Raw genomic sequence first — 12,428 nt, 5'->3', positions numbered from 1 at the left:
ATTAGTGGGGAAACTCATTTCAACTTCAGTGTAAAATCCACCAAAGTAGAGGCAAACTACCTTCCTTTAGCTATACACCCTGTTTCAGTTCCCTTTCATCTTCAGCAGTTCCCTGCATTTGTATGGGTACTGGGCTTTCCCATATGTCTTCATTCAAGTCCATTAGTGCAGTCACTGGAAAGAAAAGGAGGCCAACGCATACATATGTACAGTTTTAAAGGCTTGGGACCCATTTGGAGAGGTAGATATTTTTATTCTGGTGAAAGTGTTCTAATTCCTGTGGATAGTGTTTTATTTATGCCACAATAAGAGATTAAATCAGGCCATGGCTTCCCAACAGGCAAACAAAGCGAGTCTAAACAAATGATATTTTTAAAAGCTTTTGGGACAAGAATAATTTTGAATCTAAAATGCATTAAAGTGACATTAAATAACGACAAAAATTTTACATTCATTACAAGTTAAACTCCCCTTGATGGAAGGAGAAGCAACAAGTTCTGTCATTTTACTTTGTAAACCAACAAAAATCCTCTTTCTGATTTTTCAGTCTTCTGAACTGCACTTAGCCTGTCGAGATGGAGGCAAAACTCTCCCTGACACTTGCCCCCAACTCTCACATGTAGTGAATATTTCCCCTTGGGTGCTCTTTGTGTCATGATACCTTAAAATAAGTGTCTCCATGTCAGGCATTGCTCTTATATAATACATGTTGTCATCTGGAGTGAGGCATAGTTGTGCATATTTAGGTGGTTTGCTTTGTAATGCGTCATTACAAGTGACCGAAAACATGGTACAGGAAGTTGTTTGTGTGCTTTTTTTCATTGCTTATGCAACTCCCAAGCAGAAAATGTTCTTGAGAGCAGATGGTACAGAAAAGTCAATTGCAAGCTCCATTTTCCAGATGCATAGATGTTTCGTGTCTACTTGAAGCCAGTTCACGTGGCTTTGTAAACTTGAGTCCAACTTCTGTTTAACTCTTTACTGGGACCCCAGTGAAAATGTTTCCTCCAGGAGTTTCGATCCTAATGAAAATAACCTGAATGCACAGGATCTATTGTGTTCTCAGATGCTTAGCTGGAATCTGGGACATAGCACTATGATCAGCAGCTAAAATATTAATACTGTTTTTCTAGCAGGAATGTTGAAGGTTCAGCAAGTAGTGCATGGTCTGTGGTTTCCATTCATTCTTCACATTCAACTTTCTGAGTAGTATGTTGTAACACAGAGCGGCCGATATCTGAATTTCTTATTGCTTGACAAGGGGATTACTAGATAGCAAAGGCAAATTAATTTGATTTCCTACAGAAAAGGTAAGAACTTCTTACCCTAGAGCAGTAACAGTCTCAGCTCATGACTGCATGATACTGATAAACTACAGTTTGTTGTTTGATTTGTTTTTTTTCACTTGCTTAAGTCTTTGGACTTTTCACAGTAGGCTTATTGCTGCTGAGCCATAGGCCCTTATTTGATAACAAATAAAACCAGCAGTCCGTTTTTTTCCCTATAGCACCCACAGGAATCTGTCTGAGTATTATAGGCTAACTTAGTGGGAGGGCATCAGGAAAGCTGGTCTGCAATTGCTGGCTAGACCAGTCACTTTGTGAGTTCAAACACAATTTAGGTTTAGTTTGATTCTGACTTTACCATAAGGTGATTTGTGGATCCGGGGACTCATAAGAAGTAAGACTCTCGATCCCATAATAACAATATCAAATTGTCAGTTACTGCCTGTAGATCCTGAGAAACAGGCAAATAAGGATTCCTCCAAAGATCCTTCCTGGTTATAATGTATGAGTAGACATAGAACCGGAGTCTGACATCTGATCCACTAAGCTTTACTGTTTACAAGTACTTCCAACAAACTTTCAAGAAAGATTATGTGAGTTGAGGAAGATAATAGATACAGAAATAAAAACTGAAGAGGAACATTTTTTTATCATGTCATCAGCTAAGTTTTTAACTGTTTATTACATTCCCACAATGTGAAGAGATGAACCTAAACTGAACTCTCAAAGCTGAACAAATCCAGAAGTCAGATTGACTTTCCAAATCACTGGTTTCAATCCATCTCTTTAACCAAGAGAATATAGAAGTTTGGAATGGCTGTAGTCTGGCTCTTATGTTGGTAATAGCGTATAATTCAAGTTTAGATGCCTAGGTACGCCGACTGATGTTAAGAGAGGTTGGAAGGAACTATTTCTTTGGTAAACCTTGTGAAACAGTCTAGAACTACTCTGCAAACAGGTTCCCCAGGGAAGTGCTCACAGCGCCAAGCCTGTCAGAGTTCAGGAAGCATCTGGACAATGCTCTTAGTCATATGATTTTGGTTTAGGTAGTCATGCAAGAAGCAGGGAGTTGGATTCAATGATCCTTATGTATCCCTTCCAAGTTGGGATATTCTGTGATTCTCTGATTCTCTCCCTTTGAAGAGCCTTGTGTCTGTTATTAACCAAATCCGGATACTAAAGCGGATGGACCTGATAGCATGTTTCTCTGCAGCACAATTTCATCTCATTTGGCAAAAGGACAGGCAGTTTGATGTCGCTCAGAATGGCAGCAACATTACCAGCAAGGATTTCTTCCTTGACCTCCTACTGAATGACAGTTGAATTTCCAACACCATAGTCATCTTCAGAAACTCCTTTCTGTTGACCATTCATAGCTTACAATTTGACTAGTATTTTCAGTTTATAAAGAAGGTTCAGGTTCACTTGAAGACCTCATTATTGATTTGCAGCTTTATCTGTTAGCCTTACAGTAATGAGGGAGTTGAATGTTGTCCTTTACTTTTCCAAGGGGAAAACTGGGGGGTGGGAAAAATAAGGTTTTGTCAGAACTATGAGAAGTTTATCAAAATGTGGGCCTTCTTTAAGAGGTCGAAGGAGAGTTCATATCTAGAAAGAGACAAGCTTTCATGTCAGGGTCCAACCATGGCCCTTGGAGTTCAATTCTCTGTCAAAACCAAATGGTGCTGTTGGGTTTTCTTTTTGCTTCCTCTTGCTGCTTAGTCTGTGAAGCACATTGCGTGTTCCAGCCTGGCTTCTCAAGGCAACAAGTGAAAAATGGCATTTTAAAATAATAGCTGCCAGGTCCTGCAGCTCAGAACTGTCATATTGCATGTTAAAGCTCACTCCTTCCCAGAACTGAAGTGCAGAAAGTAATACGAATATGTGTGTGTGCATGTGGATGTGTCTGGGTCTGGAACACAGACAGATTCCCTACCTGGAAATGGCTTGCTATTATTAGACATGCAGTTACCAGGGGTTATGTAAGACAATTGAAGCTCTGTTTTTTAACAGAGACATGATTCATGCTACTTGTAGTAACAGTAACCACCTCCAAGCGAGACAGAAAGCAGACACAGACAAAAGGCTGAAGAAATCAATGCTGGCTGAACACAGCCATTCTCCTGATACCTCCTGCCTCTCAAACAGCCACCGGGTTATCAGCAGTGTAGGTTGATGCTAATTCCAAAGACTTCTGGAGTTACTGAGCCAGTGCATCTGTATCAGTGGTGTTTGCAGGGAGCGGCTGAGGCTGCAGGAGCTGCAAGAAGAAACAGAGCTGCACACACTTCGCGTCTCTGGTGTTCCACAGGAGGCTGGGGTTGCTGTGAGCAGAACGAGCACACCTACTCTGTTTTCTCAGTTACTCCTGCTGGGAAAGCCTGGAACCAAAACAACTTTTGGCTTCTCTGCAGTTAACACTTCTATAGTCATTTTTATAGTAATGTGGAGGGAGAGTCGAGACCTGGAGTAACTTTGAACTTCTGCCAGCACTCTTCATTAGAACAAATTTTGAAATCTGATTGAACTAGCATAGGTCTGAGCTCCCCTGCAGCTAAGATTCCTGATCCATCTCCTATGGTACTTCTTGCTGGTTGTGGCAGAGATCAGAGTATCTCCCACATATCAGAATATCTTCATGGGTTTGTTCAACTGTGCCATTTTCTTATCTGTTGGGATAAGGTAGCTGCCAGATTGTCTACAATCAAAGATCCAATCTTTTCCTCACAGATTTTTCTCACAGATTTTCTTTCCTGATGGAAAACAGGGTTATGTTCAGAATACCAAAGTGAATACCAGTAGGGTGCTTACTTACAGAGTGTCACCTTCCAGAAATAAAAGGCAGGGAGGTTGCTATGTGGTCCCCTCAAGTCACTGCCATTCCCTACCTGTCTCCTCTTTGAAGACTGAGAATCTCCTCTAAAATTTCATTTCAGCATCATCTAAACCGTTCTGCGTAGTAATTTCTGCTGTCAAGGAAGAAGATGCTGAAGATTTGGAAATGGTCTTTTTAGCATTCAGGAGACAGCCCTCCTACATTAGCAGAACTTACGAACAACAACAGAGCCAACTGCCTTCAGTTTCATTCAAGAAAGTTCTGTAACAACAAGAGAAATAGTCTGAAAGAGCCACAGAAGAGAGCTGAATGCAGAATTCTAATAAATTCCAAGAGTTTATCATTTGCTAATTCTGGAGTTAGAATAACAACAATTACTGTTATGTTATTTTCATTAATACATCATGCTGTATTTACCATACAGAGTAGAAATCACTTCAGCTGCTATTAATGTCAGTAGTCATTCTCCATCAGCCACACTGAATACAGTTTTAGGAGAAAAGTGAAAAATAACTCAAAGTGCCTTAAAAACAGCATTGTAGTCATATCGTGACTCTGTGCTTTCTTGGCACAGGGTATTTAAAACCCAGATCTGAATAACACAGCTGGCACTCACATCTCTACACTTCAGGAACACTTAAGAAAAATCCTGTTTTGATGAAGATGATACATAACTTTAGAAAAGCAAATAATTATCACAAATATACATCACAGCTCAGGACACATTGCTGTCAGTAACTTGACATTTCAAATGACGAGTTTCACAAATGTGCATAACCATCAGATTTGATTGAACAATGTCTTAGAATAATTCACATACTCATCTAGAACTTTTTTCATTGTGGTTTGGCACTGAAGCATGAAACAGGAAATCTACAGTGGGTTTCTCTTTGCTTGTGAGGAAGCAAATGCTTTGATCAGTTCTACATACTCCAAGGCTGTAGTCAGTTATTCCTCAATGGATAAAGTAACCAAAGCCCAGAGTGACTTTGTTTCTCTGTGGGTCCTGTGTGATATTTTATATATAGTTTTTGACATAATCAAACAAGCTTTCATTTGTACAGTTTGAGGCCAGCGGCAGCAAGCACATGGGAAGAATGATATGGGAAAACATGTTCGTGATGCTTTTTACCTAGTCTTTTCATTGTGTTGGTTACTGACTCTTTAATGATTGACTTGCAAGGGAAATCTTCAGAGACAGAAGACAGTCATCCAAAACAAAACAAAACAAAAATATTCAAAATCATTTGAGTGTTTTACCTGACTGTCAGTAGCATGATTGTTTAGCTCAGCATTCGGGCAGTGTTGTTATGAATCTTAAAACTTACAGAAAAGATTCCTTGTCTCAGACCTGCCCTCAGAATGCACATAAACATGATTTTTTAATGTAAATCTTCCTCTAGTAAAGGCAGGCAAAAATCCTGCAAGTTTCTTCATCTCACTGTAAAACAAGTCACTTAATGAATGTTCAGTGAGAGGGAGGAATTCCATCAAGATGATGCCAAGTCTTTTGGGGGGCGGAGGTTGTTCAATTTTTCTGTTTATTTGTTGGATAACCTGGCTCTTGGTGCTTGAGAGAAACAGATGTACTAGTGAAAGTTTCACTTCCTAGTTAACCTTGAGTAAATGGTTGAAGTCCATTGAAATGTATAGTTGGTGGTATTCCATTGTCCTATGTGGAATTAAATGAATATAAACATTATCTCATAGTTTCTGCAAGTGGCAAGCCACGAAGGAAACAGGAATTCATAACTCCCATCAAGTTATCATTTTGTAACATCTTCCAAACTTGATGATCTTAAAGGTCTTTTCCAACCTAGTTGATTCTATGATTCTATGATGTATGACAATATACTTCAGGCTTCTGATTAAGATCAGCTTTCAGCATAAGAACTGCAAATCTGGTAGCCAGACATAGATGCATCAAGTGCTGTACCATTGTGACCAGGAGGGAGGGGTGTATGACAGAACCAGTACCAACAATGTAAATCTTCATTAAATTGTGTTATGTATTGAGATCATACAGTACCTGAACCTAGGTGCAAATATGTTATCAGTTTACAAACCTGGTTGCTGAAACATGGAGGTCTGTTCCTTGAGGATGTGTGGTACTTTCTTCAATTCAACAACATCTATGGGACTAAGGGTTTCAGGGTTTATGCCAAAGTACTGGCGAGGACAGCATTCAATGAAACCAAAGCAATGTGTAGCGGGAGGAAAAGACTCAGCTCATTCTCTTCATATGCTTTCATTGTTTTTGTTCTTCCTGAAAAATAATGTCCTTTCAGATTTCGTTTGACATCTCCATGATGTTGAACAGATTCGGAGAAATCACCAATATTTTGACAGGGTTCCTTGGCAATGAAATGTTCATGAAGCTCATCTGTCATGAGCTAATCTGGCTCATCTAGCCAAAGCAGTAGCTTAGGCAGATATATTACTGTAGCAATTTAATTTCTACACATTTTCTTCGTCTCTGGTGATTGCAGTGATGGCAACTCATATTTCAGTTGCAGAAACATGGGTAGTAATTGCAGCACAACTATAACTTTGGTTTAGTGAAAACCTTGCTTTAGGTAGCAAGGAAGTGTCATATTGTCCAGTTGTCAACTTCTTAGTAACAAGGCAACACTCTGACCATCTTCAGTGTTCATGGCTTCAAAACTTTAGCGTTTTACCTTGTTCCCCTCCAATGAACCTTTTGAGTTTCATACCATAATGCTGTTGCCTTGTAACCTGCAGCATCAGCACATGAATGCCTGAGGCTGTTTATACTCTCAAACTGCTTCTATTAATACTAAGTATCTGTAGGAAACTAGCACTCAAGACTCAACAACTCCAGCAGTATACAAGCACTACCCACAAATCAGTCTGTTCACTGGAAAGCTTATGTAGGTGCAGTTCTACTGAGCACAGAAGATATACTCCATATTTGACACCAGCATCAATAAAATCATGACTTTATGTATTTGCTTCAGTCACACCCCACTTTAATGAATTGCTTTGAAAAGTATGTTGTTTCATTCAACATTCAGATAGGATTGTGAAGACTCCATAGTAGGGATATAGAGATTTCTGTGTTGTTATACCCAGCAATATTTTGTCAGAATAGCATAATTTTTAAATAATAATTGTGTATATAACTAGGCAGACAGATGTGTATATATATGGTTACCATGTATGTATATATCTATCTGTATGTACAATACTGTTTCTTCTCTTCACCAAAAGTGAAAATATAACTCATGGTCTGACACACTATCACAGCTCAGTCTGGCATCATAGCTTTTCTATTCATTACAGCTTTGTATTCATTTAGCTAAATGTTATATTAGGGCTTTTTGTTATCTGCTTCTGCTCTGATTGAGCCTACCAACTACTAACTTATAGTTGCTTCTTCCAGGTACCAGTTATCTTCGCCATTTGAAGTCAGGTGTGCAAAGCTGAACAGATGCTTAACATTACCTAACATTGCTTTACCTTGCAGCAGAGACATCTGGTCTGCTTGGGCACCATCTAACCTGTTTCTCTGCAAGTGTAGGGTTCATACACCCAACACACTAAGCATGAGGAGATCTTCATTAATGGAAATAGGCAGCACCTATATATGTATGTCCTTGTGCAAAATTGGCCTCTACCAGGCTAGAGCAGTCCCGCCTCTTTAAACAATCTTTCTGCAAATGTCCAATCCATTAACAAATTAATGTCTGAACTTCAGGCCCAATTACTGATAGTGCACATACAGTGTTCCCAGTAGAATATAGAAATGAGCAGTTTCCTCTCCTAGATGAAACCCTGACTGATGTGAAAAATTCATGCTATGGCCTTCTGATAGAATGTCTTGAGTCACATTTGTTGATGGCTAACACTGCTGTTCTCATCTTGTTGCTGTTTTAAGAATTTCACCTAAAATGCTATTCACAGAGAGAAAAAGTGACCAAAAAAGAATTGCATTTAGCCTAGACAGCTCAGTCTGAAAATGTATCATGGCTGTGAAAAGCGTCAATTAAAAATGACCCCACCTTACTCAAGAGACCTGTACAATATGTGGATTAAGATGAGGCATGCTAACTTCTGTGGCACTAACAAGTTCTTACTTTCCATTGCCTCATGATAGACAGCACTGTGCCAGCACAGCAAATAAGAATAATCAGAAATAAGCTCACAAGAAGCTCATCTTTTAATTTTTTCATTACTAGGGATCACAAAAAAAGGCAGAAGGAAGCAGACTTCTGAAGATATGGGGGGAAAGAGTATTGTAGGGATAAAACAAATAGCAATTAACTAAGAAAATGAGTCCCCTTGATCAGGACTCACTAAGACAAAGTAACAGCAGACTGTGGTACTAGGTCTAAGGCAAAGAGAAAGAGCTATTCCTTGATTGTCTCTTGCAGGTCAGGTATATGAGTGCCTTTAACAAACTGGGAATACTGAAGGTGTTTGGTGGTGTCTCTGAGCAGAAAGCAGTGCAGCCAGGGCTAAAGATAGAAATGTCCTGTGGGGTACCAACATGGAAAAAGCAAACTTCAGGACCAAGCACCAGCAGGAAATTGATGTTTATAATATTTAAGTCATCTCTAAAGGGAATATTGTGATGGTGTGTTGTGTGAAGAGCAGAATCAGGCCAATGCTTGCTTATGTGTGTTTTAAGTAATATGACATGACAGACAACATCAGATCAATGGTGATGATTAATGAACAGCTCTAGAAAGGTAACTAACAAGAGATGAAAGGGTAAAGACACAAATATCAGGAGGGAGAAGAAGGAGGATCATTGCCTCAGAATATGGAGTTATGGTCCAGGAGGCCATTAATCATCAGCATTATTATGTAAAGTACCACATTTTTTCCTGACTTAATGCCCACTGCAACTCCACTGATGCCAGTATAGAATTGACCTAAAGTGTACGTCTTAAATCACAATCTGTAGTACATCACTGCTATCATAAAATGGACCCTCCCTAATAAAAACCAGTAATACAATTAAGGCTTCTTACACCTTCCAAATTACCAGATGAAGCTTGGGAAGAGAAAGAAGGAATAAAAGTAAGCATATATAAAATGCCCAAGTTACTATCATTAGTGGAAATATTTAAGTAATAAGAGTCTGCATTTCTAGAATGCATTCATGAAGAAAACTTATCCTCCAAAATCTTAATTAAGCACACTACCTATGGAGCAGACATGGAATGCTTTCCTTTTCTGGATAAAGGAGCCCATGTAGAGGTGAGAAGTTACTTAACCCTATGTCATGCATCCCATTCCCCTGTTGTCCTGCTTGTCTGTCTTTTTTGCCAGTCTTCTCATGGTCAAAAATCCTTTTCCTCCATTTTTTCTCAAGATAGAGTAAGACTTTTAGGAAAATTTTGGGGTGTTTCTTTCTCTGTTGCACTCCTCATGTCTTCTGAAGCACCATTAGCTTTGTTGATTTTATATACTTAAAATGTACCTATCAACTGCTGATGATCTCGGTGCTTTATGCTCGTCACACTGGAGGAAAAGATATATCTATCTTCTCAGGCCATAGCAAAAATGATGGAGAAAACTTAAGATATTTTAAGTGTTGCCTTTCACAGAGATTTTAGTGCCCAGATTTTGTAGAGGACTTTGAACAGCCCATCTCTAACAACTTGTCTGCCTGACCCTTGATGTGAAGGCAGATTGAGTGCTAGGCAGTGCTACAAGAGAGAGCCACTTGGATTGGGATCCTGGAGATTGGAAGAGCAATAATGACATAAAAAGAGAGGTGGCAAAATATGCAGGATTAGTACATGCAGTTCTTAGGCATCTCTTGTGTGAAATTAGGAGTGAAGTGAGGAGAAGTAAAGACTAAAGACCTGATCTTGTGATTTTTCTGCTTCTAGTACAAGTTAAAAATTCATGTTAACTGAAGTACTGGGCAGTCTTTAAGGCACATGGGATTTATGCCTTCAAAAGATGAGCAACAGACAGATAAAAGACAGACTGATATGTGCAAAGTGGATATAAGAAGTAAAGTCAGCATTCACAGACTAGGTGGGTGTATACAGGAAAGTGGGAAGGAGAGCTTGAAAGTAAGCCATGCTGAGTGTTAGAGAGGACTTAAATCCACAGAATCTTCAGGCATTGTTGCACCTTTGAAATTCAACCCTTGGCAATGGTCAAAGGTGTTACTCTTTTATGTGATTTTTTTTTGAGCTAACCTGGTGCTGGCATATAGTATATCTCCCAAGCCCTGGTGAAACTTAGAGGTTCAGGCTAAGTTGAAGATTTTTGTGTGTGTGTGCTTGAATTTGCTCAATTTGCAATTCAAAGCAGACTCCAAGAGGAGAGAACCTACAGAAACTGGAATGAAATAAAATGTTTGCTTGAGCCCCTGTGAAGTACAGCTGCCGGATTTCACGTAGCCTTTTGAAATCAGTATGTAGCATATATCCCAGTCTCTGATAAACGTCATCATTACAAAATGTATAAATTGAACATAAAACTGAATGTATATTTTGTCAAGTACTTTATTACAGTATCATCTAAAATCCTTCATTGTGTCTGCTGGCACTCATTCCAGTGTTCCCGCTGCACAAACAGTGGGGTTTTTTTATTGTGTTGCATTTACAGACATAAATTCTAACTTGCACAGTGACATTAACTACCTGTGAAATAACAATTACATCTCTTATCATTTTTCGTTCACCTTCTTGATTTCTTTGATAAAGCAAATATTTGCTTTTCTTGTCTGATCAGACAAGGCAGAATCATTTATTCATGGAAATAGCACCATTGGCTTCACTGTGGGTAGGACTGAATATGCTGATGTCCCAGGAGTTCTTTGCATAGGTGAAGTGAGCAGGATTTAATTCTATCCCTGGATGTTAACTTCAGACGTACTTCCAACATCCACAGTGAGCCACCCAAAGATCATAAGAAGCTAGCAGAGGAGGAGTTATGTTAGTCTAGAAAGGGATTCAAGTCCCCCAAAAATGTAAATACTTCCAAAAACTTAGGTCTGGGTGGTGAAATCACCCTCTAATAAATATTGCAGCTGAGGTTTTTCTTTGGATCCCTTTCTGTGTTAGTCTACTGAGTCCAACTCCCTCTTTAGCTCAGGAGATTTCAGGCATAAAACTGTTGCTGGGCTGAATCTTTCCTGAAAGGCTGACTAGAAGTGATTTCTCTAGTCTCTCACCACAGTAGACCTAGAGGTTCATGGGAGTAAGTGGGGCCCCTGCTTTGATATGGGCAATTGTTTTTGTGATGTAGAGACAGCAAAAGAAGAGAAAGAGGATTTTTCTTTCCTTTTCCTGCCTTTCAGTCCCGAGGAACTGTTTGTTGCTGCTCTGAACAGGACTAGCCTTGTTCTGACGAGATGCACTTTAATGCCAAGTTTGTGCTAGCTCACCGTCACTGCTCCATGCTTATGCCATTAGAGTGAGCAACTTCCCAGAATGAATTCTACTGATAGTACTTTGCTGGCTAATCTTTCTTCTCTCTTCACTTCACCAGAATATGTTGGATGGGCAGGGTGGGCTAACTGGGAGCTGACTGTTGTGGTTTGCAGCCAGGGCTGGAGGGATTGAAGCAGGAAGAATTTGGCGCTACCAGGCTGCTGCCAGCTGTACTGACAGCAGAGAATGCCAGTTAGCATTGCAGCAAGTTTTCATGCTCTTCGTAAATAATTATTATTTCCCCCTTGTTGCCCAAAACAGCAATAAAGAAACCTCTCAACACATAATTTTAAGTGTTAAGAAGCAGACAGTTCCTTTATTTCAGTGCTGGGGTCATGGGGGATCGCTCCTCCGATCGTGTCCTCTGAGCGCAGCATGAGGCATATATTTATGTACAGCTTAAACATACATATTTATTCTTTTTCCTGGAAAACCTAGATGTAGTAAAAGATTTCCCCAATCTCATTACCATAGTCCTTCCCCTTGTGACAAGTGTCTTCTGGTGGTCTCCAAGGGTCTCCTGCTGTTCACTGGTTCTGTTCACCTTGCCAGAAGTCACAAGTTGCTCATTCCTTAAGAATAACCTGGTTTGAACTGTTTTTTTCGATATGTTTGGTTGCCCTTACTTGTAGTTTTCACACTTCTCAGGATTTTCAGTTCCTGTTATCTTGACTTGCTATTGTTTGTCTGCAGCTGCAGTTAGTTACATATAAGCTAAAACTAAGCATATAGCTAATGGTTCATAACACCCTGACCTTTCCTTTTGGTTCTTTTTGGTACAGACACAGCCTTTCTCTGTTCCCTGCCCCAATGAACGTCTGCACTAGGTCCAAGGCTTGGAGTAATTTACCTGAAGAGTGATACCATTTGGAAACCACTGTAAGT

At 39.6% G+C, this 12,428-nt stretch overlaps 1 protein-coding gene across 19 annotated transcripts in view; it reads left to right on the top strand.

The window, feature by feature from the left end:
- The window catches only part of ZBTB20 (zinc finger and BTB domain containing 20), a 479,626-nt gene that overhangs the window by 434,149 nt on the left and 33,049 nt on the right, over window positions 1–12,428 (top strand). For 18 of the 19 annotated variants that reach the window (XM_061454008.1, XM_061454012.1, XM_061454011.1 and 15 more), the window contains one exon: window positions 12,326–12,422. The gene's annotated coding sequence lies outside the window, so the exon portion shown is untranslated. Of the gene's footprint in view, window positions 1–12,325; window positions 12,424–12,428 lie in introns of those variants that run through there. The other variant, XR_009743495.1, reaches the window with a different exon arrangement.

The sequence above is a fragment of the Pezoporus flaviventris genome, unplaced genomic scaffold, assembly GCF_033815535.1.
Source record: "Pezoporus flaviventris isolate CSIRO_AGI_PZ_B2104156 unplaced genomic scaffold, CSIRO_AGI_Pfla_v1 ptg000015l, whole genome shotgun sequence".
Lineage (NCBI taxonomy): Eukaryota > Metazoa > Chordata > Aves > Psittaciformes > Psittacidae > Pezoporus > Pezoporus flaviventris.
This window is presented reverse-complemented; position numbering and strand designations above follow the sequence as displayed.